Below are 5,315 nucleotides of genomic sequence, written 5' to 3' on the forward strand. Positions count from 1 at the left end.
TATTTTAGTGTGTTTTATATTATTCTCTTTTCTGATTGTACTGATGAAGACTTCCAGTACTATATTGAAAAGGTCTGGAAAAGTGGGCATCCTTGTCTTGTACCCATTTTTAGTGGAAAATCTTTCAGCTTTTCTTCATTCAGGATGATATTAACTGTGGGTTTTTCATAGATAGCTTTTATTATGTTGAGGAATGGCCCTTCTATGCCAATTTTGCTAAGATCTATAATCATGAAGGGATGTTGTATTTTATCAAATGCCTTTTCTGCATCAATTGATATGAACATATGGATTTTACCTTTCTTTCTGTTAATATGGTGTATTACATTTATGGCTTTGCATATGTTGAACCACCCTTGCATCCCTGGGATAAAGCCTACTTGATCGTGATGTATAATTTTTTTGAGAGAGAGAGATTTTTGCTATAGGGCACGTGTTCTTTCTAGAGAGACAGAAAGCAAGATAACACCTCTGAGGGGATGACCACACCACAATCCCTTCTCCTCTAGTCACTTCTTGGAATTTGGGGCACATGCACACATGCACCTGACATGAGTTTCAAGCCACAAGTCCATCACTCAAACCACAGTCAATTACGTGGGAGTCCACCTACATAACCATTACGCCATCGGCTGGTCCCATGTATAGTCTTTTTTATATGCTGCTGGATATGATTTTCTAGTACCTTGTTGAGAATTGTTGCATCTATATTCATCAGAGATATTGGTCTATAGTTTTCCTTCCTTGTCATGTCCTTGTCTGTTTTAACGATAAGGGTGATGGAGGCTTCATAGAATGAATTTGGGAGTGTTCCATTCTTTTGGATCTTTAGAAATAAGGAGTAAAATGGGGTGAACTCTTCTCTAAAAGTTTTGTAGAATTCATAGGCGAAACCATCATGATCAGGGCTTTTCTTTGTTGGGAGGTTATTTATTACTGATTTAATCTCATTGCTTGTTATGGATCTGTTCAAGCTTTCTATGTCCTCTTGACTCGATCTTGGTAGATTATATGTGTCCAGGAATTTGTCCATCTCATCCAGGTTTTCTTGTTTGTCAGCATATAGTTGTTCATACAATCTTCTAATGATATTTCGTATTTCTATTATATCTGTTGTTATATTGTCTGCTTCATTATTAACTTGATTTATCTGGTTCCTTTCTCTCTTTTTTTTTAAATTAGTCTAACTAGCGGTGTGTCATCTTGCAAGATCTAAAGGAGGAATTACACACTTTACAAAAGAATCAAATAGAACTGTTAGAGATGAAAGCTATAATACAGAAAATCAAAATCTCCCTTGAAAGTATTAAAAGCAGACTAGATCATACAGAAGATAGAATCTCAGACATAAAAGAGAAAATTGCTGGCTTAGAAAAATCCACCATGAAGACTGAGAAAGTGGCCCCCAAAATGAGAATAATATACGAGAAATACTAGATACCATCAAACGTCCAAACATCTGGATAATTGGTCTCTCAGAAGGTGAAGAGACTCATAAAGGCATTGGTAATCTATTCCATGAAATCCTGCAAGAAAGCTTTGTTATTTCTTTTCTCCTGGCATCTTTTTGTATTTTTTTGTTGTTGCTTTTCCAGTTTCCCTGAGTCATGATGTTAGATTGTCCAATTGCCAACTTTCCATCTTTTTCTTATACAAACTAATTGCTATGAACTTCCCTCTATGGCTGCTTTTGCTATGTCCCATAGATTATAGAAACTCACATACTCATTATCTTTGGTTTTCATAAATGTTTTTATTTCAATCTTAATTTATTCAATTGTTGTGAAGTCATTCAGGTTTAGGCTATTTAGTTTTCATGTATTTGTATATTTTTGAGGATTTTTCCTGAAATTAATATCAGGTTTAATTCCATCATGGTTGGAGAAGATGGTGTGTATAGTTTCTATGCCTTTGAATCTATAGAGGCTTGCTTTGTGCCCGTCATATGGTCAATCTTAAAAAAGATTCCATGTGGTGGTGAGATAAAAGTACATTTTGTGGTTTTGGGCTGAAAAGTTCCATAGATGTCTACTAACTCTTGTTTATTTATGGTATCATTTAGATTGTGTATCTCTTTGCTTATTTTTTGTCTAGATGATCTTCCCAAAGGAGATAGTGAGGTGATGCAATCTCTAATAATTAGTGTGTTGCAGTCTCTCTCCTTTTAGATGTGACAATCTTTCCTTTACGTATTTGGGTGCTCCTGATTTGGGTGCATAGATATTTATAAGCACTATGTCTTTTTGATGAATTAGCCCTTTTATTCCTGTATAAAGCCCTTATTTGTCTCTTCTTACAGTTTTTATTTTAAAGCCTATTTTGTCTGAAATTAGTATCATGACTCTAGTTTGCTTTTTGGTTCCCATTTGCATGGAATGCTTTTTACCAGCTCTTCACTTTCGGTCTACGTATGTCTTTATCTGTGAGATGTGTTTCTTTTAGGCAACAGATAGAGGGTTTCTGTTTTCCTATCCATTCAGTTAATCTGTGGTTCTTGATTATAGAATTTAATTCATTAACATTCAATGTTATTATTTATATTTATGAACTTGTCTCTACCACTAGGTTGACCATTTTCTTGGCTGCTTTTTTATTCTCTTATTTCTGTCTGTCCCTTCTCTAGTTTTCCTGATACAACACTCTCTTCAGAGTTTTTTGAAGAGCTGATCTGATGTTGACAAATTCTTTGAGGTTTTGTTTGTCTGAGAAGATTTTTATCTTTTTTCACATATGAAGGATAATCTTATAGGATATAATAATCTTGGTTAAAATTGCTTCTCTCTTAATACTTTTGATATATCTTCCCATTCTTCCCTTGCTTGCATTGTTTCCATTGAAAGGTCTGGTGTTAGTCTGATGGAATGTTACTTTTGTAAGTCACTTGACATTTCTCTCTTGACAGTTTTAGTATCTTCTCTTTATCTGATTTTGGTCAGTCTAGCTATGATGTGCCATGAAACAGATCTCCTTGGGTTGCTTCTGTTTGGGGTCCTTTGTCTTTTGGGGGTCTGGATGTTTGAGTGCTTCTCCATACTTGGAAAGTTTTGTTCCAGGATTTCATGGAATAGATTTTTAATGCCCTTATTAGTTTCTTCACCTTCTGGGATACAAATTATTCAAATATTTGAACATTTTACGGAATCCTGTATTTCTTGTATATTATCCTCATTTTGTTGTTATTTTCTCTTTTTGTCATCTTTTTCTAGGTTAGAGGTTTTGTCTTCTACACCCAAGATTAGAGCTTCAGCATTATCTAATCAACCTTTAATACTTTTGAGAGAGGTTTTGATTTTTTTTGTATCATGAACTTCATCTCTAACAGTTCCATTCGATTCTTTCTTATGGTGTCCATTTTGTCTTTCAAATCGTGGAATGACTTTTTCATCTCCTGGAGTTAGTTGTCTCTTTTCTGTTCCATCTCATAGAGTTTTGTCCTCATGAATGTTCTGAATTCCTTCTCTGACATTTAAGTAACTTGTTTTCTCAAGAGATGGAGGAGAGTTATTGTGTTCTGATGGAGACATATTTCCTGATTTTTTTTTTTTTAGATAAGTCTTTGGAGAATGTTTCTGTAACTGAGAACTAGTTTGCTTCCCTTTTGCCATGAATTGCTTCTGTGCCAAAGTCTCTCTCCTGCCATCTCCATGGGAGGTGTTTTCTATTCAGATTTCTAAAGATCAGTTTCAGCTTTTTGCTGGTGGTTCAATGTTGGGCAAGGATTTCTGAGAGTCTCATGATGCTAAGATATTTCAAAACTATACTTCTAGACCTGTCTTGTCCCTCTTTCTGATGGGGATGGGGAGGAGGGGTCTGAGGTTGAGGGCTGGGGCTGGGGCTGAGGTTCAGCCCTGCCTCACATTTCCTGACTGGGCAGGGGGCTGATGAAGGAAATGGACTCTGCTTGAGAGTTGCCCTGAGAGGAAGGAGGGGATCTGAGTTTAGGGGCTGAGGCTGAGGGTTAGCCCTTCCTCAGATTCCCTGACTGGGTAAGGGGCTGCCGATGGAGATGGACTCTGCTTGAGAGTTGAGAGTTGCCCTGACCTCTGGGGCTGGGGCTGAGGTTCAGTCCTTCCTTAGGTTCCTTGATTGGATAGGAGGCTGCCAATTTTGATTTTTTTAGCTTCTACGTGTAAGTGAAATCATACAGTATATAGTATTTGTCTCTCTGTTCAAGCTTATTTCCTTTTCATCATGTCATCTAAACTTAGCCATATTGTCACAAATGATAGCATTTTCTGTCTTTTTTAAAAGGCTGAATAGTATTCCATTGAGTAGATATATCACATGTTTAAAAAAATCTATTCATCTTTGAGATTACTCAAAGATCTTCAACTAAAACTACCATATGATCCAGCAATCCCATTCGTTGGTATCTACCCAAAGGACAGAAGACTCCTTAGTTGGAAAAGTGCTTGCACATCGATGTTTATTGCAGCATTATTCACAATTGCTAAGACATGGAACCAACCCAAATGCCCATGAACAGATGAATGGATTAAAAAAGTGTGCCACATATACCCTATGGAATGCTACTCAGCAATAAAAAAAAATGAAACCCTGACTTTTGACAGAAAGTGGATGAACATGAAAGATTTACTGCTGAGTGAAACAAATTAGGCTATGAAGGAGAGACATTGTATGTCTCCACTTAATATATACCAAGTGCATGCACTCCATGGTTGAAACTGAATGACCAGAGGATATGGAAACATAGGAAAATGGTTATAAATATAGGATACAGTGTGGGAAGAGGGTGGGTGAAGGAGGAGAGACTGAGGAGGGATATTGGGGAGAGAAAAGAAGGGGAGGGGAATTTGTGGGACAGAGAGATAGGTTATTGTCTGTTGAGGATGATGTATATAGTATAACCAACTGGATTGGTGAGAAATGTATACATGTTGGAATATTCACTTTGCAGACTAAGTGACACATGTTATTGAATGTATAAAAGAAATTGAACTAAAAATATAGAAAAAAAATTAAAAATCCATTCATCCATTGATGGGAACTTTGGTTGTTTCTACATCTTGGTTAATATGAGTAGTGCTGCAATAAACATAGAAATGCACACTAATTTTATTTTTCACATTAATTTTAATTCTTCTGAGTATAGAACCAGAAGTGGAATTTGTAAATTGCATAATAATTCTTTTAGTTTTTTAAGGCCTCCATACTGTTTCCTACAATGCTGAAGACAGGTCTGACTGCTTTTTCCTCTTTCTAAAATACTTTCCAGGGGGCTTGGGATGAGTCATGCCCACAGACATTAACAGATCATTTAGACCCATTTGATAACAAAAGTCTTCATACACTGT

The sequence above is a fragment of the Tupaia chinensis genome, unplaced genomic scaffold (genome assembly GCF_000334495.1).
Source record: "Tupaia chinensis unplaced genomic scaffold, TupChi_1.0 Scaffold000070_1, whole genome shotgun sequence".
In the NCBI taxonomy this organism is placed as follows: domain Eukaryota; kingdom Metazoa; phylum Chordata; class Mammalia; order Scandentia; family Tupaiidae; genus Tupaia; species Tupaia belangeri.